Here is a 24,620-nt window from a genome sequence, read left to right as displayed (position 1 = left end):
AGATGCAAAAGTGATGACTGAGGATTTGTAGAAAACAAAACAAAACTCAGCAGCCCAATAAACTGTGTGTTTTATTATTTGGTATTCATCACATAAAAACAACACAAATGAAAAGGCCTGACCTTTTCACTGGCGGCAGCAAAGCTCTGACAATAGTCAATAGTTACAGCTAATAGTGGTGCAATTTAAGGACTGCTATGTAATGATCAGGACTGCAGCACAAAATCTGGAGTCTCCTGCAAGAGACTTTTGGGGGCCCATCATGCCAACTGAGCAATTCTTTTTACTGTCCTTTTTATTTAGTAAACTGTACATTTTATGCAGCAACGGAATTTATATATTTGTGTAAATCCATGTATGTGAGGCATGCCATTGCCTCTGCATGGCCGTTGCTGCTGGTCTCCTACCTTGGACAGCTCATAGTGGCTGCTGGAGAGCAGAGCACAACACTTCTTGTAGGTTTTCTTGTTTGTTTGTTTGTTTGTTTGTTTGTTTGTTTTAAAAAATGCATTGTGTGTCTGCATCTAATCTTGCCCCCTTCTAAAATTTATTTATTGGTGTGTGTTTTTCTTTTTGTAAATCTACCAGAGAATAAAATAAAATAAAATCAGGATTAAGAGGAGGGCATGTGTGCTGTGTCCCTTTGGCATAGTGGTAGTTAGACTCATCCTTCTTCTGACAGGAAATGCTCTGCGGTAGGGGAACAAAAATGGGGGGCTGAGGAGGATCAGTTGGGAGAGAATGAGAAATGTCCCTATTTTCATCTGAGGAACATTGGAGGGTGTGAAGTAGGTCTGGGTCTGGTCACTGCATGCATGAGTTCCATGATGGAAGAAAGGTGGGATATAAATGTAAGGAAGCAGGTTAAATAAATTAACCAGTCTTACATTCTCAAACATTTTTTCTACCAAACTCATGAAGTTCAGCATCCTGGAAATGTTGCTTTCTATTGAAGAAATTTGTTAAGCCAAATATTCTTGGGACACAGTAAATCTGAGATGTATTTATTAAGATTTGTGAAAAATTGGGGAGGGCGATAGCTCAGTAATAAAGCATGCAGAAAGCCCAAGATTCCATCCCTAACATCTCTGGGGTAAAGCTGGGAGAGACGCCTGCCTGAAATACTGGATAGTCGCTGTAGACAATACTAAGCCAGATGGGCAGACTCAGTATACGGCAGCTTCCATTGAAACTTCTGTCCATATGTACCACAGAGACAGGATGTTTGAGAACTGCTTGTGGATGAATACACGTGTTTGGGAATGCTGCAAACAAACAGTTCTGTGAAAATGAATTCAGGACTACCAGTTGAATTATATGGATATATACTTGGAAGTAAGGCCCATTTTTGCTTGGGGAGGGTTACTAACTATTGCAGTTATTAATATTGCACAGTTTGGAGCAACTGGATGCACAAAAACTTACTCCTTTTGGAATGAAACGTTGGCCAGACCCATTAGATTGTTCAAAACTTTACTTGCAGAACTTTCTTCAAAACAGAACAAAAACATCAAAGATACATCCAAATAATTCCCTAGAATATCTTGTGCTGTCCAGCACAGGTTCAGCATCTTAGAAATAAAATATACTTCCAAACAGACCTAGAAGCAGAAGTCTCTCTTTCTACAGCCTCCATTTTGCCCTGAGCTGTATCCACTCCCTTCAGGAGAGTCGTTTACACATCCTTGCTGTCACAGAGTACAAAGACTCAGCCACCACCCTTCCAAGATGGCAAATTTGCAATTCAATAGCTCTCATGTGATCTCATGTGACACTCATGTGTTAGCTACTTAAGAAGAACAACAGTTAATTATCAAACAATTAGAGAGCTCAGAGAGCGCTTCTCGCTTTTCTTTAGCTTCAGTGGAATCTTCCAGTTAAACCCTTTCAGCAATACACATAGGCATTCTCCATTTCAATGTCAATTAAATCATTATACTTAACAGTAACATGCATAACATTGGGCTGCATATATCTGTAAGTATACATTTGTAAACATTTGACTCCCCACTCCATCTCTCTCTCTCTCTCTCTCTCTCTCTCTCTCTCTCTCACTCATAGCTGGTGAAGCATAGGGGAGAACTGCTGCAAGAACTGTACCTCTTTTCTGTTGATATTTTGTCCCAGTACTGGGATTGTCTAAACTTGCTCTTCTGATAATCAGATTAATTCAGAAAACCAGAGCAAGAGAGGCAAAACAGAGCAAGAGGCTGAGGAGGCTGCTTTGCTTTAGCTGATGGCATGAACACCCTGCTAAATCACCTGTGCCCTGCACTTCACCTGCTTAAATGCTCCAGGGTTGCAAAAACACACTGATAACCTTTTGGAGGATATTGTGGCATTAAGGAGACTTTTAAAAAAATTTGGGGGAGAAATGTCAAATGTAACATGATGTGCTGATGTTACCAGGCCTCTAATGCCATCCAGCTGCAACTCTCAAGCCTGGGGAAATGCAAAAAACACATTTCATAACACTTTTGGGGGGTCTCGCTAGACCCTCTTTCTTTTATAATGAACACATATACACCATACAACTAGATGCTTCTTCTTTATCCTTGTTTTTCAACCCCACACTTCAAATGCCCATCATTTTCCCTGTGGGTAGAAGCTGATAGTAGCTATTTCAGGACCTGCACATCTGGTGCCTCATAAAGGGATGCACCAGAACCATCAGAAATGTTTAAAACAGTGTTTAGACCAAATACCCACAATTAATTCAGGTGCTGAGAAAGAGAGAGAGACCAATTAAAATTAACAGTGGGGCCAAACCAGCAGATGTTCCATTGCCTCTGCTGACTGTATGGTGGCAATCAGAGGGCATGTATATGGTTTAAGAAACATGCAAGCTTCCAGAAAGATTTTCTAAAGAATACACTTTGATGAAGCTTCATAGCTCCTTGCTTGACATTGACTTTTCCATTTTGAAAGGCCCAGATAGGATGTTTACATGTGCATAAAATGTTATTCTAGCACAGGGGGGTCCCAAACTGTGATCTGTGGACCACCAGTGGCAGACTAGCTTCATTTAGGTGATCCACAACATGGCTGCAGATTTGTGGTTAAATACGGGACACAGAATTAAGTATGCATATTGATTTTTAATTGTCTTTTAATGCTTCAATTATTTCTTCTACTGTATTTTATTGTATTGCACTGCTAATTCTATGGAATTCAAATTGTAATACAATAAAATATAATATATAAGAAATAAAATCAGCAATAAAAAATCATACAGCATCTGGCACAGCACATTACAACTGCTGAAACAGGCGGAAAAATAATTAAGGGATCTCCAGCAATTTTCAAGTTGTTTGTTGGGAAAACAAAAAGTTTGGGAGCTACTGTTTTCAATTTAAGGGGGAAAAGCTTCTTATTGCCACAGTTAAGGCACTCAACAAAAAGCACACACATTGATTTTGAAACTCAAGATGCTTGCCTTAACATCCACACCATGTAAGCAGTACAGTCTACAATTTCACATAATGTGTTCCTTGAGAAGGAACCCACCATTTTCCTTGGACTTTAAGCCCCAAATAAATAACCTGGAGTTATTCATAATTTTATAATGAACAAAATATTTACTTACTGATTGCATTCATATCTACCCTTTTCTCCCAGGGGTTCAAAATGGTGCACATAGTTCTCCTCCACATTCATTAATCCCCACAACAACCCTGGGGGTATTTTAGGCTGAGAGGCAATGATTAAGCTCAAGGTCACCCTAGTAAGCTTCATGGCTGCATGGCAATTTGTACCCTGGTCTCCCAAGCCATAGTGTGACACTCTAACCCCCACCCTACACCCACACTTAGTCTCAGTTTGTATAATGAAACCATGCTGGGAAAGGTACACACATTAACTAATTCTTGCACTGTGCAAAAGCACACACACATTGAGTTTTGCAGTAGGTGTTGTAGCTTGTGGTATGAGATGGTGGGATGGAAACATACTTGCTTGAGATCTAAAGTGCAATCGGCCCAACTTGCATGAGATCTAAAGTTTAGGATTCCTAGATCAGTCTATCCTTTGTATATTGAGAGATCACTTCCTTGCGTTTCTTCTGCATGTTAAGTAGTCATTGTTCTATGGAAGACTTCAAACAAATATGGTGGTGGCTTGTTGGCAGGTTGGGGAAGCAATGGTATCCTCATGGTGGAGGTGTTGTGTTTGTCAGGATGGTGATGGTTGGGATGAAGCAGCCACAGCAAGAGTAATAAAATGCTGGGATGGGAGCCATGTAAGTGTTTTTGCTCAGTGGGCTTACATTTCAGCTTTGTAAAAGTCCAAGGTTTTTACACACACCTCCATCCAAGCAAGCAAGAGGCATTTTGACAGGTCAAGCACCCATTCCAGCCAGACAAAAGCACTTGAAGAAGAGGTGGCACAGGTCCAGGAAGAGGTGGGGTCTGGGAAGAATCCTAAGGGTCAAAGAGAAAGGCCTAGAGAGTCACATTTCATCCCTGTGCCTGAGGATGCGTGCCCCCAGCCAAGGTGATCAAAAGCTCTCATCTAACTCCATAAAAATACCCAACTGCAGAAAACATGGTAGTTTTGATATGGAAGGAGGCAAACAAAATAGGTAAAGAGTCACCTCTGTTAAACCGTTGTTGAATCCAAAGGTGTCTCTGCTTACCTAGATAAAGATAAGGGGGTTCATTGGTGGCAGCGTAAAATATGGATAGTCTGCTCTTGTTCCTGAGTGCTTAAAGTCTCCCCTGAAGGTGACAAGCATGGAATTGAAATTGTAGAATGCCAATCATTCCGATTAGTCTCTAGAACTGACTGCTGAGGCCAGTGTTGTTTCGGCTGCTTCCTCCAACAAAAGTGGGACTTGCATACAGTGGTACCTCAGGTTACAAGCACTTCGGGTTACAAACACTTTGGGTTACAGACTCCGCTAACCCAGAAGTAGTACCTCAGGTTAAGAACTTTATCTCAGGATGAGAACAGAAATTGTGCAGCAGCGGCACAGTGGCAGCGGGAGGCCCCATTAGCTAAAGTGGTACCTCAGGTTAAGAACAGATTCAGGTTAAGAACGGACCTCTGGAACGAATTAAGTACTTAACCAGAGGTACCACTGTATATGCCTCTTGGTGTAGATTGGCTTATGCACCCCAATGGAAAAACAATGGCCGATCTGTTTACTCCTGTACTACAAAGTGCTGAATAAGTTCTCTCTAAATCAGTTGCTATAATGTGTACCTATTGCCATAGTCGAAGCACAGAGTGGGTGGGGGGACCAGATGCAAGAAAATGATGTCGCTGATCTCCAACTGTCTCGAGGTCATTCCAAGGAAGTTTTGCAGCAGTTGATCATTAACTTAATTCAGTGATAAATTAGAATGTGTGTTCTATCCTGCTAAGATAGTAAAAAATGACTTCTCCCCCCTTTGTTCACAGCTGCAACTGGTAGAAAAAGAAATTAATATTGCTACAAAAAAAGTGGAGCTGGATAGATGCCAAAAACACTAGGTAAGAGCAATATCTCCTTTATCTGTGACTGTGATAGAACAAGAGATTTGTAGAATTGGCTTAGCGCAGTCGATACACACACACACACACACATTCTTTTCCTGCAACTATTATATGAGAATCTGATCATCTGACACTTCAGTTATGCATTGACTGTGATGAATAGAACAAACAAAGCACCATATTTGATTCCTTCAGTCACTGTAAGATGCTGAAGTGTCAAGGCCTGTCAGAGTGAGCTGATTTTTGAGAATTTGAAATGCCATTCCTCCAAACCACGCTTATTTACTAGGGAGTAAGTTCCATTGAACACACTGGGATATACTTCTGAGCCCCCGACAATCTCTAATCTTTTCTGCAACAATGACATGTTCCTCAGGGTGGTTTGGGGGTGAAATTCTAAGGTGCAAGCGTCTACTCACATGATGCACTTGCACAACCAGGTGTCCCAATCACGTGGTGCGCCTAATCATAAACGTGTTTGTGCTCTGAAATTTCACTGCAGACAATCACACACAACACATAGTCATTGCAGAAAGAATTAGAGATGTTGGGGGCAAGGCTAAAAGTGTCTCCCCACTCCTGTCAACACAGCAAGACCCTGCACATGTATGAACAGAGTTCACAGGGTGTTCCACTTGTGTTCAAGTGATGCGAATTAAAGCCGATTGCAGACCTGACCCCCTCATCAACACAGGGAAGGTTGGGACTGAGTGACTGAAGAAGGTTTTTAGTTTGGAATAGTTGTCTACTATTGTGACTAGCAAAAAAACAAACCAAAAACAAAAACACCATTACAATGTTTACCTCTATACCACGCTGCTCCTCTTGTGGATTTTCTTGCATGTTCACTGGTTTTTCTGCATTGTGAACATGGTTCTACAGAATTCTTTAATGGGGGAAGTTTGTTTGTGTTAGTCAAAGTGTGCACAGAGAGTGCATACCAGCCCTCAGAGAGTCATGCGAATCAGTTTGGTTTCTGTATTCCAGCCCCTGAACAGGGAAAGAGGTTTGGATGTAAAGGTCAAAGTTATGCTGTCCAGTTGGAGATCTAGATTTTTGTTTGTTTGTTTTTTGCTGTTGATGAGTCAGTGAAGTTAATTAGTGCATTGATGCAAGCTGCTGTAATTTCCTGATACGGACTAATCTAAAGCCTTTGCTATCCTTGAGGGGCTAATAAGGGGTTATTGAGTCTACTAAACAACTTAAGCTTTTAGAATAAAGTAGACAATCAGTAATTCAACATCAAGACTTAATTTGAACAGGACTCAGAACTGATCTGGTTTTCAGTGCCAGAACAACCTAGGCATGAGAAGCAACAATAAAGAAAATAGCATATTTGAGCATGTAAAGAGTACATTTATTTTGTTCAATAGGAATCTGTATAAGTCTTGACAAAGCCCATCCTGACATTTCTGAAATTTTGAGCTCAGAAATATATTTTTGTTAAAAAAAGAAATTGAGGTTTTTTCCAACTCTTTTTTTTTATTATAAAAAAACACCAGGAGAACAGCACCTTGAGGTTATTATTATTATTGCTATGTTTGTATTCCCATTGGTAAGCATCCCAAATTCTTTGTCCTATAAAGCGAATGGCCAGCTTACTGGGAGTGAACTCAGTGGGACTTAGGTCTGAATAACCATGTATAGGACTGCACTGTAATACTAAGAGGTCATCTAATGAAACAGGCTGGTGTTAGCTGGAGAGTTGCTCTCCTTCTTTGCTTAGTCTCGTTTATATTATACTAGTCATACTAGTTTTAGGATCACAACCTGTAGTCGCCAGAATGGGGCATGCATGCTTGAACTACTGCAACACACTCTATGTGGGGCTACCTTTGAAAGTGACTCAGAAACTACAACGAATCCAAAATGTGGCAGCAAGACCAGGAGCGGCCACTGGAACTATATAACACTGATCCTAAAGGATCTTTATTGGCTCCCAGTATGTTTCTGGGCACAATTCACAGTTAATGCTCGCCTTTAAAGCCCTTTAAAGCACAGGAGAAAAAGTATTCCTTGCACAAAGCTGGGAGTGGAATCTCCAGTAACAGGTACTTCCTACAAGGCAGTTCAGTGGGATGCGGGTGGTGCTGTAGGTTAAACCACAGAGCCTAGGACTTGCCGATCAGAAGGTCGGCTGTTTGAATCCCCGTGACGGGGTGATCTCCTGTTGCTCGGTCCCTGCTCCTGCCAACCTAGCAGTTCGAAAGCACGTCAAAGTGCAAGTAGATAAATAGGTACCGCTCCGGCGGGAAGGTAAACGGCGTTTCCGTGCACTGCTCTGGTTTGCCAGAAGCGGCTTAGTCATGCTGGCCACATGACCCAGAAGCTGTACGCCGGCTCCCTCGGCCAATAAAGCGAGATGAGCGCCGCACCCCCCGTGTCATCTGCGACTGGACCTAATGGTCAGGGGTCCCTTTACCTTTACTTACAAGGTAGTTCATCTTTCACATCTGCTAACATTGTGCCACTTATGCTGCGAACCCAGAGTCTTTCCTTTAGCAATCCTGATGGGCTCACATCTGATACATCTGAAAACTGCAAGCCTTACAGCACAATCTTATACATGCCTACTGAGAAATAAGCCCCATCAAATTCAGTGAGATTTTCTTCCAGGGAAGTGTGCATAGGACCTCAGCCTTTTGGTTAACAATGGCATGCAAGAGTCTTTGAATGGCCTTGCTTATACACCACCAAAGGCATGTATGGGGTACAGCGCTCATCTTGTTTCAGACTGAGGGAGCCAGCGTTTGTCCACAGACAGCTTTCTGGATCATGTGACTAGCATGACTAAACTGCTTCTGGCACAATGAAACACCGTGGTGGAAGCCAGAGCGCACGGAAACACTGTTTACCTTCCCACTGCAGCGGTACCTATTTATCTACTTGCACTGGTGTGCTTTTGAACTGCTAGGTTGGCAGAAGCTGGGACAGAGCAATGGGAGCTCACCCCGTTGTGGGGATTCAAACCGCTGACCTTCCAATCGGCAAGCCCCAGAGGCTCAGTGGTTTCGACCACAGCGCCACTCGCATCCTAGGTAGCCCTGCTCCATAGGCCAAGAAATGCTGGTTTAGATTAAAAATCTAGTCTCTTTTAACTTGAAGGATCTTCATCCAGGGATACAATTGAAGGCTTTAAGATATTTGACTGCAATTGATTCCTAACCTGTTTCTCAGTTTGTAAACCTGTGAGCCCAGGACACAAGATGTTCTCAAATACCTACGAAACATGCATCTGTTCAAAAAATTGAATGTAGCATGACACATATAGAGCACTAAAAGTTCCAGGACTGCTACTGTACTTTACGTTTCTGAATCACAGCCTGCACAAAAGAAAATATTGAAACGCCACTGTTTTATGTCAGAAAAAATGAGAGTTCTTCCAAAGCACTCTATGGAGTAACCTGCTCTGAAGCAACCTGCTTGGCAGGGTTATTATTTCTGTCTTTTATGATCTGCAGATGGTTTTCACTGCACATAAAGCATACTGATCTTAGAGTATCAGATCAGAGAATACCTTTAGGTCTCCAACAGCTACAACAGTGTTAATAATTTGGAAGTACACACTTAAGCAAAGTATAACTGCTATGATGATCTAGGCTGTCTCCTTTTCTTTTCTTTTCTTTTCTTTTCTTTTCTAGGTCAGATAACTGAAGTCACTCTTGCTATAATGCTGAACATGAAATATATTTAGGTTCTATGCACATACATATGTCATATACTAGTATGTCAAAGTGTCATAGGTTCTTCCTATGAGAGCCAGTGTGGTGTAGTGGTTAAGAGCGGTAGTCTCGTAATCTAGGGGACCGGGTTTGCGTCTCCGCTCCTCCACATGCAGCTGCTGGGTGACCTTGGGCCAGTCACACTTCTTTGAAGTCTCTCAGCCCCACTCACCTCACAGAGTGTTTGTTGTGAGGGAGGAAGGGAAAGGAAAGGAGAATGTTAGCCGCTTTGAGACTCCTGAAGGGGAGTGAAAGGCGGGATATCAAATCCAAACAACAACCCTTCTTCTTCTTCTTCTTCTTCTTCTTCTTCTTCTTTTCTTCTTCTTCTTCTTCCATACTGAAGAGCACACAAACAACCAAGATTATAGCAGGTGGCTAGGCAGCTTGGCCAGAAGAGAGCAGCTATCCTTTTCTGGGTTGAAGGCCACACTGAGGACTGGCCACCCTCTGAGTGCATGCACACAGCCATTCTCATGTGCACACCTCCACATACAGCAGATACACACATGCAGTGGGGGGGGGGGGGGTGTTGGAAACAAACTCAGAACATTTAACAGCACACACACATATACACAGCAGCAGCAAGACAATGCTGGTTTCCCTGCGTCTTGTTCCCAGAGCTGTTTACTGCAATGTCAGATGGAGAAGAAGTCCTTTTAAAAGCAAGAAGAGGTGCTCGTTTGAGAGACTGAAGGTGTTTTGGATGCCCCAAGGCCTATTGTGGAAGAGGAGAAAACAGAAAATAGGTTACTATTGGCTTTTTTAAAAAGGCTATATCGGGGGGAGTTTGGGGAGGACGCAAAAAGCCTGCAGCCTAGCCTACAAGCACCAGATTGAGGGCAGTACAGGCAGTTTCCCTGCACCGGTCACAGAACTGAGGGATGCAAAATTGAGAAGATCCATAATTTGAGAAGATCCATTTGAAGGCACCAAATTTTGGCCATGCACAGGGTGCCATATTATGAAAGATTACCAAAGTCCATCCCTCAGCCAGCCCTGATGTGAATCAAAATACATACTGAAAAGAAGATGAATACAAGATTTTTAAAATATTTTTATTTTACAGATAGCATATAGCTACCTACCTACCTATCTCTGACTTTCTTGGGATTCTGATTCTAAACCGGAAGCAGAAATAACTTACCAAAACTTTTCATAACTTGCTTGTGGATGCTGGCTCCCTCTCTCCCCTTGTTAGAATGTTTCATCAAAATGGAAGTTGGCAAAGTGTGCTGCACTCTTTGGAAGTAATGAAAAAAGATGTCAAAGCTTGTTAAGGTCAGTGAGCAAAACAGTGTGGATTGCACAGCATTATGAAATTATTAATTTAAAAATTTATATATGAATAAAAGCATCTGGTGAATGAGTAAGAGTAATTTCTTTCACTTGGCTAATTTAAATGCCAGCTGTCTCTGTCCTCAACCATATTTTCTCATAAAAGCTTTTACAGAGTGTCTGCTTATGAAAATGCTGAATTTATGGAGAGTGCAAGGGCTGGGTAGGTATACATAGATTTCAGCCTATCTTTATAAGGGTATATCAGTTGATTGAAAAATTAAATGTTAAATTTGCAAAATGTCTGAAGGATATTTTTTGTCCCACTTTTGGGAAACACATGGGTTTGGAAAATTAAAGCATTCCACACGGGAATTAATCGGATCTTTTTTTCCCTTTATAATTATCAAGCTCCAGGGCACATTTTGGGGAACATTTATGTCCATTTGGAATATTGACCGATTCAATTATGTAGTTCACCTAGTCAGAACCAGTGCAAGGGCTCCTACTAGTGCAATGAGCACTCCTTCCTCTCCTCTCCCTGTGTGCCTTCACAACCCCCCCATCCCAACTGGCTATGGTGAGAGCAAGAGGGAGGGACAGGGAGGTAGCTTGGTTGAGTAGTCAAAAATACTTGCATGGACAGAACATTTTAGCACAACATTGAGTTCTTCTGATTGTGTGATGCTTTCTTATGATTACAGCCAAACGTGTCAGGTGGACATTTTGGACACATACATACACGTTACTGTAAGAGTTACCATAAGAGCAGGAGTGGCACACCTGGTGAGGCAGAACTGCAACAACAGAGCTTCAGGAGCAGCAACATTGCTGCCATTCATCAAGAGGGGAAGGTTGAGATGGTGTCAAGGTCAAGGCCGTGTGGATGTTTTGGTGGAACCAATCCAGTGCTCCAGCTGGTGCATCCAGACCTTCCAAACTTACTGCTGCCTCACTCCTCACGGTATTGGGCAGTGATGGTGCTGCCAGGAACTTATTGCTCCATCATTCAGCCCAGACACTGTGTCCAGCTCTGAGGGCCTTCTGGTGGTTCCCTCACTGCGAGAAGTGAAGATACAGGGAACCAGGCAGAGGGCCTTCTTGGTGGTGGCACCCGCCCTGTGGAATGCCCTCCCATCAGATGTCAAGGAAATAAATAACGATCTGACTTATAGAAGACATCTGAAGACAACCCTGTTTAGGGAAGTTTTTAATGTTTGATGTTTTATCATGTTTTTAATATTCTGTTGGGAGCCAGCCAGATGGGCCGGGGTATAAATGTATCATCATCATCATCATTATCTCCATCCCACCAGACAAGTTACTTGGCAAGTCATTCTTGCGTAACAGTGCTACTGCACTCATGTATGTGGGCAATGGTCAGCTTACTGGCCACTATGAAAACATAATGTTAGAGTAGATAGGGCTTGGGTTCCTAACCACTCTGGTAATAATAGGATAAGAGAGAGCATGTAGGAGGGAGTACGTCACGTGGTATGTTCCCAAGCCAACTCCATCAGGAACTGGAGAGCTTATATTGGCACTTAGCCCATGATGTCTTCTTATCACTACCATCATTGTGATTTCCAAACATTACAGAAGTAGCATAGACTCCAATTTACTGCATTGATAAAAGATCAAGCTTGCCTTTCAACCTGAATTTTCAAGTTCTCAAAGTGAAGCTCTCCAAAGGGAGAACAATATTAAAATATACATTAAACGAACTAAACCATCAGTAGAATTAACTTGAGAGCAGGGAGAATAACGTGTAACCAACAGACCCCACACGATAACATAAATGCAAACTTTTTTAGATAATAAAGTTTTGAACTTTTAAATAAGTATGCAGAGGACAGGGTGATTAAAGTTGAAAATAAATCAGATACTTAGGAAAATAAAGTCAACAACTTTGATTAAGTTCAGCAAGAGATGATGGATAAGCAGCTAGACACAGATAAATGAATATTTCTGATTAGCAAGTAAATAATTAGACCAGGTTGATGAACTTGATAACAAGATTGATAAAAATTACCCCCAACTTTGTGGGTGCTTATGTGGGGTGTCAGTGAGAGTCCAGGTGATGCCGCTCATATATTTTATCGAATGACAGATTTTTCTTTATAGGAAGGATAGATGTTGTTGGAAGGAAATGTCAGTCATGATAAAATTTTGTTCATTAGGATTTGATAAACAAGTTCACTTTATTCTGTTGTGTTTACCAGTAAAGTCTTATAAAATTCCTTCAGCAGCAATCCTGGCAAAAACCAGATATGATGACACAGTAGTTGCATATATGGTTTTTTTCTGAAAACATTCTTAAGCCACCTTCCCATGTTTTTTCACAGGAACAGACAATATGTGTTAAATTGTACTATGGGTGGCATTTTTAACTCCATCTCTCATGTCACATGGCTCCTCTGAGACACACATTTGCCATCCATGTATGAGTGTAATGTCTGAGGTTAATATGAAGGCATCTATGTGCAGAGGCTTCATTAGATACAATAACACTGATCATACATGGTTCCAGGAGAAATCTATGTGTGAAGGCTTTCTCACCTCACATGTCCACCAGACATCCATGCTGACATGTGAATGACAAGAATGGGGCCAGGAGGAGCTGTGTGATTTTCAGTGGGAGGGCTAACTTTGCAAGCCCCTTTCAATGTAATTTGCCTTTTTTGCAAGTAGCTGTCACGAACACACCAGCTCCAAGTGTAATCTCGCAACTGGCTGCAGAATGCAGTCAGGAACAGGGAGGCTGGGCTTTCATGCCAACACATGAGAGCCTGCAACTGCCAGCATCAAGTCTCCCTGACCTTGGACGGCCGACTGATGAGGGAGGAAGGAGAGCAGACTGGAACACAGCCAAAGTTCCCTGGAAGCCCAAACAGACGCAGAAAGCCACAGAGACAGCTTTTTGGAACAGGAAAGGGCTGCAGCTGACCAAATAAGTCCGAGGCGTAGGCGTATAGGAAGGCTGCTACACAGGAAGCAAAATAAGAAACGTAAAGGTCAAAGGGTCAATCTCTTCTGTCGACACAGGAAGAACTCCTCAGAAGGGTCAACTGAGTGATGGGGGCCAGAGGCTTGCTAGAGCCGTCTGGAGATAATTGCTTGTTTTTTGCAATAAATCCTCCTTTTTAATTATGTACGCTTACTGTGTTATCAAGCCGGGAACCTGGACTCCTAACAGTAGCATATGAAGGGGTTTTATGAAAGTACATTTACTGAATGTATTCCTTAGATTTTCTTGCGCATTTCATGCAATTAACGTCACGCCTAATTATGTGTGTTTGTGCGAGTATCCTTAGGTTTTTAAGGTGTGTATATTAAATCTGAGGCAGAAAGACAAATATTAGTAGATCAGCTTTTAAAAAGGGGATAAGGTGTGTGTTGGGGGACTAACCATGTCAGCACTGTACTGAATCAATGGATATGTATATGTTTACAAATGTTCCTTTGCCATCTTAATGTTACCACAGTTGGGGAGGCAGGATTTTATTTAGGAAAGAGAGGATCTGGACTAAGCTGGCCATTCCTTCACTAAATCCCTCTCTGTTGTCCCAACACTTGTGATTTCTGCATGCCATCATCACATGAAGTTGCACTGGCACATGGGGTTCAGTAGAAATCCTATCCCTGTCCAACTGGCACACTTCTAGGATTGCCAGCTAGATGCCAGTTAGATACAGAGAGATACAGAGAGCTCCCTGCCTCCCCTCCATTTTTTGCTATTCATGATGCAGTTCAATCTCAGTGATATCCGTATGTTTTGATACTGTATACAGACAGCAGTTGTAAATAACTATTTTCCTTTTTTATCTTTGAACAGTCAACGAATGTAAATGCATTTGTTTGCTTTTTGTGTTAAAAACTTCCAAGAATATATATATATATATATATATATATGTATATGTGTGTATATATATATATATATATATATATATATATATCACACACACACACAATACTTTGTAACCAAATATATTGAAATGTTGAAATGTTCTGGGGAAAAATATCACTGAATTTATATGAGCACTATATGCGAGACAAAATGTGAGATTTCACGGTTTTACAAGAAAAACACATTAGCTGCTTTTATATGAAAGAGAGAGGTTAATTTGATTCTGGGTTGTAATAGAGGTTAAGTATAAGCCTTTAATGTTCTCAAGATCATCTCCAAATAATAATTCTTCCACAGAAATGATTCACTTGCAATTCAGGCAGACAAAATGGAGAAAATGGTGAGACAATGTCTACAAGTAGTAGTGAAGATTTAAAACTCCTGAGGCAAACTTTAATATTCCCATTTTTTTAAGAGCTGGAAATGTGTTTCAAAATAATGTAGGTGTTGGATTAGGTGCCTAAATCAAGGCTTCTCAGACAATGATGCCTACACTCATAGGTTAGAAAAAGGTAGGAAAGTCATTTCTGCCCTGGGTGAGGTGGAGTGCAGGTACAGCCAGAGGGGTTTTAATTCACAAAAAATGGCATTATACCATGGCATTATACCACCGCCACAATGGCATTATAGTTCATACCAAAATCAGCATAGAAAGCAAGTGGTTTAATTGGGAAGAAATCTGCCATCTGCTCTAGAAAGACATGGTCTTGAAACATATGCAAGACTGTGGAATAACAAATGCCATTACTGCCAGATCTGTACATATCAGAATTTCAGAAGTTTCTCACAATGTTCTCACAAGAAGCTATTTATTTAAAGGAATATGTACACAGATATTCTTTTTTAAACCACCACCACCACCAAAAAAGGTTGGAGTATTTTATCTCAATTAAAAGTCCACAATGGTGACTTTTTCCCAACCAAACTACGGTACATCATTATCAGAGAAACAGACAAGTTATGAATTACACATCTCTATCTCCAGCTTTTTAGTTTATTACATATGGTCTTAAAGTGACTTATATTGCCAATTATACGACTTATAGTGGTAGTCAAATTCTGCTATGCATGGTTCAGGCTTCTCTAAGGTTACACAAATGTTTCTGAATACAGATTTCTATCTTAATGCACTTTTTGCAATGCAAGAGTGCAATGCAATTTCCTTTCCCTGTATCAAAAGGCTTCCAAAATTCTGGTTATATTGGAAATGGAGTGTTGTAGTAACAGCTTATGCCACCTTAATATGTTACATCCTTGGAAAACTTGCCAGTCATACATTTACCCTAAGCATTTCTCTGCTACATTTGCTTTCACTTCAGTGCCTTCTTATGCTGGAAAGGTATTCTGGCATAGCAGGGGAAAATGAGTCATTGTTATCCTGTGCTATCTGGAAACAAAATGTCATTGCAGCTGTTTGCTTTTCATTTCCTCACATAACCAAAGGCTAGCTAGGCTGCTGTTAAATTTCCTCTAATATATATATATTTTCCCCCTGCTGGGAAGCTTCCTTTCTAATTCATTGGGGAAAATTACCACATTTGTGGCGTTCATTTTGCAGGAGCCACAGAGCTCTAATTTCCCATGTTGGTTTTCTCATGCTCTCCTGATTAGGGAAAACAAATTCATTATTGTGAGGGTAAGTACGTTTGTGTCACCTGACCATACAGGAGAGCACATTATGCCAAAAGGGGCAGAGTCACTCATACAAGTAATAAACAGACTTCACACTTCCCAATAAAGACGGGAATTCGTGTTGAAGCAAAAGGGGCGTAATTTACCCTGACAGCTGAGACAAGTAATATAGTGTGTGCACTTATTGACAAAGCTGGTGTTTGTTTGTTTGTTTGTTTGGTTGGTTTTTGTTGTTGCAAAAAACAAAACTTGTTTCCTTGGCAACTGCTGCACTCTGTAATACTAATGCTAAAAAAAGTGTGGAACTTGCTTTACCAGGAAGAAACCATTCTGATACCTGTGTACAGTTTTTAGGCTTTTATTGGTTTGTCAACCTTGGAAGTTGTTTGGATACTTGGCTAATTATGTTTGAATATTGTTGCACGCCACCTCAGTCTCTGAGATTCCAGGGCTTCCATGTGCTTACTCAATGTTCATTTTTTTCTTTTGAGAGTGGAGACTGTGGTGTCTTCAGGATATATGTATATACAACCTGAGCCTACAATGAAGGGGTTCACAGCATTGACACCCCAAGAGGGTCTTCTTTGTCTCAAATCTGCAGCCTTGGATTCAAACAGAATCCAGTTTTCTTCCAGCTTCTGGTTCACATAACTCAACTCTGAACTCAGGCTTTGTCCCTCTAACTATCCCTGAGCTGAGGGGAACCTGCCATTTTTGAGAATAAAACAGTATTTTATTTTTATAAATACTAATTCTGATAATGAAGTATTTTCTGAGAACAATGTTGACAATAGGGACATAATCCAAAACTGAAGAGTAGAAGTGGGGTGGTTGTTTTTTTTTTGAAAAAGAAATGGATAACTGTGGGGTTATCAATTGACTTACAGAAGTAGAAATTAGCCTAAAATAGTTCTCCTGTCAAGTGATATGTAAAATGGCTGACTGGCAACGGGAACCAAGGGCATAAATAGGCCATTTTCTCCTTAAATTTAAAAAAGGGCCTTAGGTTCTGAAGTAAGGTGCTGCTTGCCTGTTGAAGATTGTGCTCCCTTTAAAGTATAGGGAAATTATGCACGAATCAGTGTAGCTGCCGTTTCAATATTAAAATTGTTCCTCTAGGCCAAAACCTTTCCAAGTTATCAGAACAAGCCTTTATAAGTTTCACTTCTGCCTTAAAAAAATGAACTGAACATTTTGGAATGTTTATCTTCTTCTTCTTCTTCTTCTTCTTCTTCTTCTTCTTCTTCTTCTTCTTCTTTTTCTTTTGATTATAATGTCCATTTTTAGTTAAAATGGAAACATCATGGAGCATGAATAGGATTAGCAGTGAAGAATCAGATCATTTAACTCTTTAAAAACAGTTAATAAAGCCAAGAACTTTTTTTTTAAAAAAAAAAAGGTCTAGGAGTGTAGAAGAGGTGCTAATGGTCTGGGCCATGGGTAGGCAAACTAAGGCCCGGGGCCCGAATCCGGCCCAATCGCCTTCTAAATCTGGCCCACAGATGGTCCGGGAATCAGCGTGTTTTTACATGAGTAGAATGTGTGCTTTTATTTAAAATGCATCTCTGGGTTATTTGTGGGGTTTAGGAATTAGTTCATTTTTTAAAATATATATATATAATATAGTCTGGCCCCCCACAAGGTCTGAGGGGCAGTGGACTAGCCCTCTGCTGAAGAAGTTTGTTGACCCCTGGTCTGGTCTATTGGGTCTTACCATTTGCTTGAATTTAACTCATGAGCAAACAGCATCACATGGAATTTTTATTTATTAGGAAATAATGTAAGGATATTATTAATACATTAATAATATCCCACATTTTCCCTAGAACTGGGACTCAAGGTGGCTCACAAAAATTAAAGCAAACATGAATAAAACATATCAATATTAAAACATATAAAAATATAATAGTTAAAAAGTAATTAAACTATTATATATAAAAAAACAATACAAATCTACAACATTAAAATAATTGGTTCCACCATTTGGAGCTCTACCACAAGTCTATTTCACTTTTATTTTCTGGAAACTAGATAAAAAGGAAGACTGCAAAGAGTTACGGGGAGAAATGGGGCAATGCTCCGGAAATCATAGCCACATTCTGGGTCAGAAGTTTCACTTACTTCAAACTAGTGACTGCAACTCTGAATATATTTTTCTATACACATGAAAATAAGACACTTTCCTGCCATAATACCATTTCACAGAGCACAGACCTGCAGGTCAGGGTGGGTGACAAATGTGATGCAGTTTGAATTTAAAGGCAAACTTACCTTATTCATACTTTCCAAAACAATTTGAGAATCAAAACACAACCATCCTTCAAAATTTGCAGTTTCCTGAATTTTTGCAATGCAGTTCTCCAGTCCAGTAATGTATATAAGTCATTATTGAGTCTTAGGAGGAAATTTTAAACGTTCCTGTTTATCCAAGAATGGCTGGAAGATACCATTCCAGCAACCCCGGAGTCACTGGTTAAACATTTTTAGAATGTTCTAAACTGTTTTAAAAATACCATTCAAAATGTTTCATATTACTGATATGTTCACTGCCTTAGGCTCCTTTGGGACAAAGGGATACAAATTTCATACAGAAATGTGTAAGGATAATTTTTTACTAAATGCTGCTGTGAGTATATTTTAAGAATGCCAGTTGCTGCAGAAATGTGGAGAACTGAATTTAAGATTGAAGAAACTGAAATGGACTGTCCACCCTTACCTTCAGGAAAGCACAAGGTAATTTTGCATGCAGAGAAGTTGCCCTGCATTCCCTATTTTCACACTTCAGCAACACCCTAATTTGGCGGTTGCACACCTCCCCTGTACAGCTAGATTTCAGTGGGACTGATGTGTGAGACTACATTTTACAACATCTTCCCCGCTGTGTGGGAATCAGGCAATCAGGTAATGCATCTATATCAGTGAACAGAGGAGGAATGACCACTAAGAGGACTGCAAACAGAATAAACACCATGGTGCATCTGCAGCAGTACTGTACACCAAATGCCTTCATCTGCCCCAGCTGCAACAAAACATATCTCTTCTGTATCGGTCTCTAAATTCACAGCAGACATTATAACCTTTCAACTGTTTGACTTCACCCCGTAAAGGTGCAGTCAGGAGAGGAATCATAGAATCATAGAATCATAGAGTTGGAAGAGACCACAAGGGCCATCGAGTCCAACCCCCTGCCAAGCAGGAAACCCCATCAGAGCACTCCTGACATATGGTTGTCAAGCCTCTGCTTAAAGACCTCCAAAGAAGGAGACTCCACCACACTCCTTGGCAGCAGAGGGAGGGAGGGAGAGCAGCCTAAGTCCAGAAAATGCGTGAACCTTGTAAAATCTCTTTGCTAAGTCAGCATAATTTACGCCAGTCAATTAACTTTATCTCGCTTAAGCATTTCCTTTGCTCCAGAGCTAACCATGTGAGAAGATACCAAATATAACCATTTAACTACACATCAATTTTATGTTTCTTCTGCTCTGAGTATCTTTGGCAGGCGAAAGGCCTGCTATGGCGCAGTAACTTGTAGTTTAAACAATTTTTACTATTATTATTATTATTATTTATAGTACTGTAAAAATGTAAAACGAAGACACAAAACACATAATAAAACAGCCAACACCAACAGCACAAACTAATACCCCCCCACACAAACACATTTAAAAGGACATAGGATATTAATCAAAGGCCTGGCTATAGACAAATATTTTTGCCTGGCATCTAAAGATATAGAATGAAAGTGCCAGGTGAGCCTCCCTGGGGAGAGAGCATTCCACAAATGGGGAGCCATCACAGAAAATGCCCATTTTCATGTTGACACCCTCTAGACATCTGATGGAGGAGGCACACAAAGAAGGGCCTCAGATGTTGACTGCAGGGTCTGGGGAGTGTGGTTCTATGATCTCAATACGCTACACTTTCTTGGAAATACTCTCCATCCTCTACAAATATTAATATATCCCTCCCTTTTTTTTGGATTTGATTTCATCACTGACAAAAAAAGAAGAATTATTAAAGGGAGTGGAGGGTTCAAGGTTGAGAACAGAATACCTCATTCTTATCTACAATCTGTAAGGGTTTCCATCATTTCTGTCACAGCAACTTGGAAAAATCCTTATGATTAGCACATGAAATCCAGAGGAAAATGTCATTTTTGCAGCATGTAGGTTCTTGAAACTGACCTTAAATCTGTCTCTCTTTCATGGAGTAAAAAATAAAATAAAATCTTTGGCGGTGGCTGTGGATTATGGGATAGTTTCTCATGCCACAGAAAGCGGTATTTATGCCCATCTCTGCAGTGCAATGGTACGCATAAATCAAAAATTCTTCACAACAAATGGGTACTAATTGATGTTAATTCTAAATTAGAACACAATTCCTGTGGCAATACACATTATGCCCACATGAATGCCAAAAGAATTCCTTCTGATGGATGAGGCAACTGAAAATACTGAGGAAAACAATAATGACTTGCCACTGTTGTGTGAAGTGTTGGCCAAGAATCAGTGGAGTTCTCTGTATCAGCCCTTTCTACGTTCCTGTTCCTTAACAGTAGCAATTTGTTATGACAGACTTCCCTATTCAGGAAGACCACAAAGAATCAGTCATTTGTCAATAGGCATTCATACAATTACATACTAATACATTCACTTAAGGCGAACTGAATAGTGCAGCTGAAAATTAATCTCCTTGCATCAGCTGCTAACTGCAACACATTCCTATGTGTTTCAGATATGTGACGTGAAATGTTGATTTATATTTTTATATAAACACGTTTTTCCTTGCACAGTTTTCCTCCCCATGCTGCTAGGTGAATCATCAGCCCCGGTTTGAAGTTGTAGTACTAATTTTATGCAACCATTAAATAGGTTTAAATCCCTGCCCCCCCGCTGCCCTGCTAAACTCCCACTGCTGTTTTGCTGGCAATGTGAAGTCAGTGACAAATGTGGGTGCATGAAACATTTTACCAGAGCTCCATAATATTTTGTTTGTACTCTTTGCTTGTCCGTTCCTGCCACTGGTTGCATGTATGTGTCATCACAGGTTGTCTTATAATGTTGATGATAATGCTATAGATTGCATCCTGCAGGTGAGAGAACTAGACCTCATAGGAAGTTCATTGCACTGAGGTATTTAATGTACAAATAAGCAGCAATTCATTTTTCCAAGACATTGTAAAGTTCTATGATATTATTTACTGTTAGCAAAGTCACTTAAACAACGCAAGCAGAGTCCAGAGAGAAGGCAAATCCCAATAACACTGTAATGAGAAAACGTAACAAAACCCAGTGTATAATCTGAGGAGAAAGAAACAGAGAGGTTTTGTCTTTCTTGGTTCTGAGAAACATTCAACAAAAAATATACAGAGGAAAACTTCCCTCAGAATGAATAACTCTTCGTGTCAAAACTAATGCTCACATTAATATGCTGAATAGTAGTAATAGTAGTAGTAGTACTCCACCTATCTGACTTTGTTGCCCCAACCACTCTAGGCGGTTTCCAACATAGGTAAAAACAAAATAAAACATTACACATTAAAAGGCTTCCCTAAACAGGGCTGTATTCAGATATCTTCGAAAAGTCAAATAGTTGTTTATTTCTTTGACAACTGATGGGAGGGCATTCTACAAGGCGGGCACCACTACCAAAAAGGCCCTCTGCCTGGTTCCCTGTAGCTTCACTACTTGCAGTGTGGGAACTACCAGAAGGCCCTCGGTGCTGGATCTCAGTGTCTGGACTGAACATTGGGGGTGGAGACAGGTATATAGGTACGAGGCAGTTTAGGATTCCAGCTGATGGCCCGTCTGTTTTAGAAAAGAATTTAGAGCATTTGACAAGAGCAGCAGTACTAGTTAAAACCAATTAAAACCATGCAAAACTCTGTTATCATAACTCTTAGAATAAAACATGAATGCAGCATTATTTGGGCATCACCTTTAATAATATTTCAGTGGTCATGGTGGGGCAGGTGTGGTGATGCTGTGTTAGGTGAGGATGATGTCATAATTATTGGGATGAATTATTGGGATGAATTGTTTCAACAGCAATGCCCAAGATCCATTCTCAAAGGCATTCTTCATGAGCTTGCCACTTGGCAGATGTTGAGCGGTTTTTTTTAATCAAATCCATCCAATTTGTCTTAAAAATGGTGCAATCTGTAAGTACATAAAATGCACTGATAGTGAAAAATACAATGAGCAAATTACTGCCAGGAGTACGAATGCACAGAGATGGCAGTTATGCAGTAATGGTCAATGCAAATATATATGGCGTATAATGTACTGCCAAGCCAAGCTGACCCCCAGGTTCTTGTCAAATTCTAATGATGGCGATATATAATGAACAGGAATTGCAAACTTCAGTGAAAAGTAAGCAGCTCTTCTTCACTCAGTGACTTCATTATTTCTCTCATGTTATGATGCAGATGGGAATCCAATTATCAAAATATAATCTAGGTGGAAGTGTGAAGCAACAGTAAAATCTTGATCATGTTGCTGTGGCCAATTGACTCTAAACTTGGGTTTACAGTGCTAGGTGAGGTCAGGAGTTGAACCTGTGGCAGTGGAACAATTCAGTCTATAATGTAAGGTGACATCCTCAAATATAAGCCAATTTGGTCATACTGAAGCGAGTGTCATAACCAGGCTGCAACAGAGGAGGTTGGCAGCAGCATGGTAACGTGTTAAAAATTTGGACCATTCTGTTGTTGACACAAGCTATGGGATACTTGCCTGGTTGGAGATTTAAATCATTCCCAATTCTATTCTTTTGATTTCAGCACTCAGCATGAGGTATTAAATCAATTCAGAATATACAACAGTTTTCAGCATGAAATATCATGCTAAATGAGTTTAGCTCCATCTTCTTCCTCCTCTTCATTTTTTTATTTTATTTTTTAGCAACCTTCTGCTGGAAAAAACCCCTGGTTAAATGGACGATCCTTTGGGATGTTCCTTGGTGCAAGCCTTTTTGGAATGAAATTACTAGGCCTTTACTTATTTGGGTATCTTTTCTTCCTTATTCTAAGGCCTTCAGGCAGGTAACAATATCCTATGCTCATTATGTCATTGCATAACAACTCTTTGAAGCAGGCTAGTCGATGTGACAGTAACTTGCTCAAGGCCAACCGACCTTGGCCTGCCACATTCATTCAGATTCATCCCCCAACTACTGCACTACACCAACTCCGAGTAGATATGTTTAAGATCAGGATGTCAGGCAATATCAAAAGCACAAGTCGGCCGAGATTTGCTTTGATGTCAGTGAATTTAGCTTTGCTTTAGAGGGACCAACCGATAAACAGGCATGCAAATGAAGGCTGTGCACGTATCTTCCGAGTAAGGTTAGAATAGGCCTCAAGCAAGCAGAATGGGCTCTTCAAAGCCTTGTGGTGAGAGGGTGAATCTACATAATAAGTTTAGCAGAATGGATCTCTTCTACCCTATTTGTGCTGTCCCTGGCTGTAGTTCAGGTGTCTCCTGGTCCTTGGTATGCAGGCATCTTTACTTTTTCCACGATATCACAAATTTAAATATACTGTCATGTTTCACAGCAGTTGAGAGAGGTTTTATCCCTGCATGAGTGGCTAACCTGCAAGTGGGCACTGTGTCTAGGTGGGGGCAGTGCTTCTCTTCTGGGGGGGGGGACACAGGCGTACGCATACCCCCAAATATTTTGTGAATCTTTGTACTTTTGTCCATTTACTGTATTCATTTTTCTCGATTTGAACTATGAAATGGTGATTTTCTTGAGTCAAAATGAGAATACCCCTAAACATTTTTTTTAAAAAGTACTGGGTGGGGGCATCTGTTCCCTTCTCCTGAGGCAGTGTCTGGTCCTGGGAGAGAGCACTTGATCTGTCTCTCTGAATCCTGCTCAGTCACTCTAGACTGAGGCTCTGTACCGCCCCCCTCAGGAGAGGTGAAGTCCCATTTCCATACTAGAGCCAGATGGGATTGGTGAGGACAGTGAGTAGGGTTTCCATCTGTTCAAGTTTCACCTTCCCATTCCTCCTTATCTCCTTCTAGCGTTCTCCATCCTAGGCCTGATTCTTACACTGCTGGAGGAGTCGTGATGATAACAGAAACAAAACTTGGTGGAATCATTGAGGAGGGGAGGGACATTGGAAAAGTGCCAGAGGACAGTAGAAGGCACCAAGATTTATGAAGTAGCTGGGATAATGGGAATGGACTCAAACCTAGATGTCCAAGTTTGTGTCTGCATTTCACTCCCCAGTGCTCAGTCCCTACATTTTGGAATCTTGTCAGCATTGGACTTTTGAAGCAGAACAAATTGAATTGTGCAGTTGATAAATTCGGAATTAAAGGTCCTGTTTTGGGCTCATATTCAGTGTGATTCTGGGTCTAAGGAGAACGGTGTCCTTTTTATCATATTAACAAATGTTGATTATAGTTATATAATTTATAGTGCTGAATCATCCCTGTAATACACAAAATAGAAAGCACATCACTCTGTAATAGATTATGTTGATTGGTTTTGCTGGCAGATGTGAGAGAGCATCATTGCTCATTATATAGCAGGCTTAATTGGTTTTCTCCTGAATTACGTAGACAATATTCTCTTAATCTGCTCACACAGAGGGT

At 40.6% G+C, this 24,620-nt stretch overlaps 1 long non-coding RNA gene across 4 annotated transcripts in view; it reads left to right on the top strand.

The window, feature by feature from the left end:
* Nucleotides 1-24,360, top strand: part of LOC308474465 — a 64,202-nt gene extending 39,842 nt beyond the window's left edge. For 2 of the 4 annotated variants that reach the window (XR_013984746.1, XR_013984747.1), the window contains 2 exons: nucleotides 5,401-5,472; nucleotides 9,819-10,494. This is a non-coding gene — a long non-coding RNA (uncharacterized lncRNA). Of the gene's footprint in view, nucleotides 1-5,400; nucleotides 5,473-9,818; nucleotides 10,495-24,044 lie in introns of those variants that run through there. The other 2 variants (XR_013984744.1, XR_013984745.1) reach the window with 2 other exon arrangements.
* Nucleotides 24,361-24,620: the final 260 nt, after the last annotated feature.

Source organism: Podarcis pityusensis, assembly GCF_964106645.2.
Source record: "Podarcis pityusensis genome assembly, chromosome: 3".
Taxonomy (NCBI): domain Eukaryota; kingdom Metazoa; phylum Chordata; class Lepidosauria; order Squamata; family Lacertidae; genus Podarcis; species Podarcis pityusensis.
The sequence above is the reverse complement of the archived record's forward strand: the minus strand, read 5'-3'. Positions and strand labels throughout refer to the sequence as shown.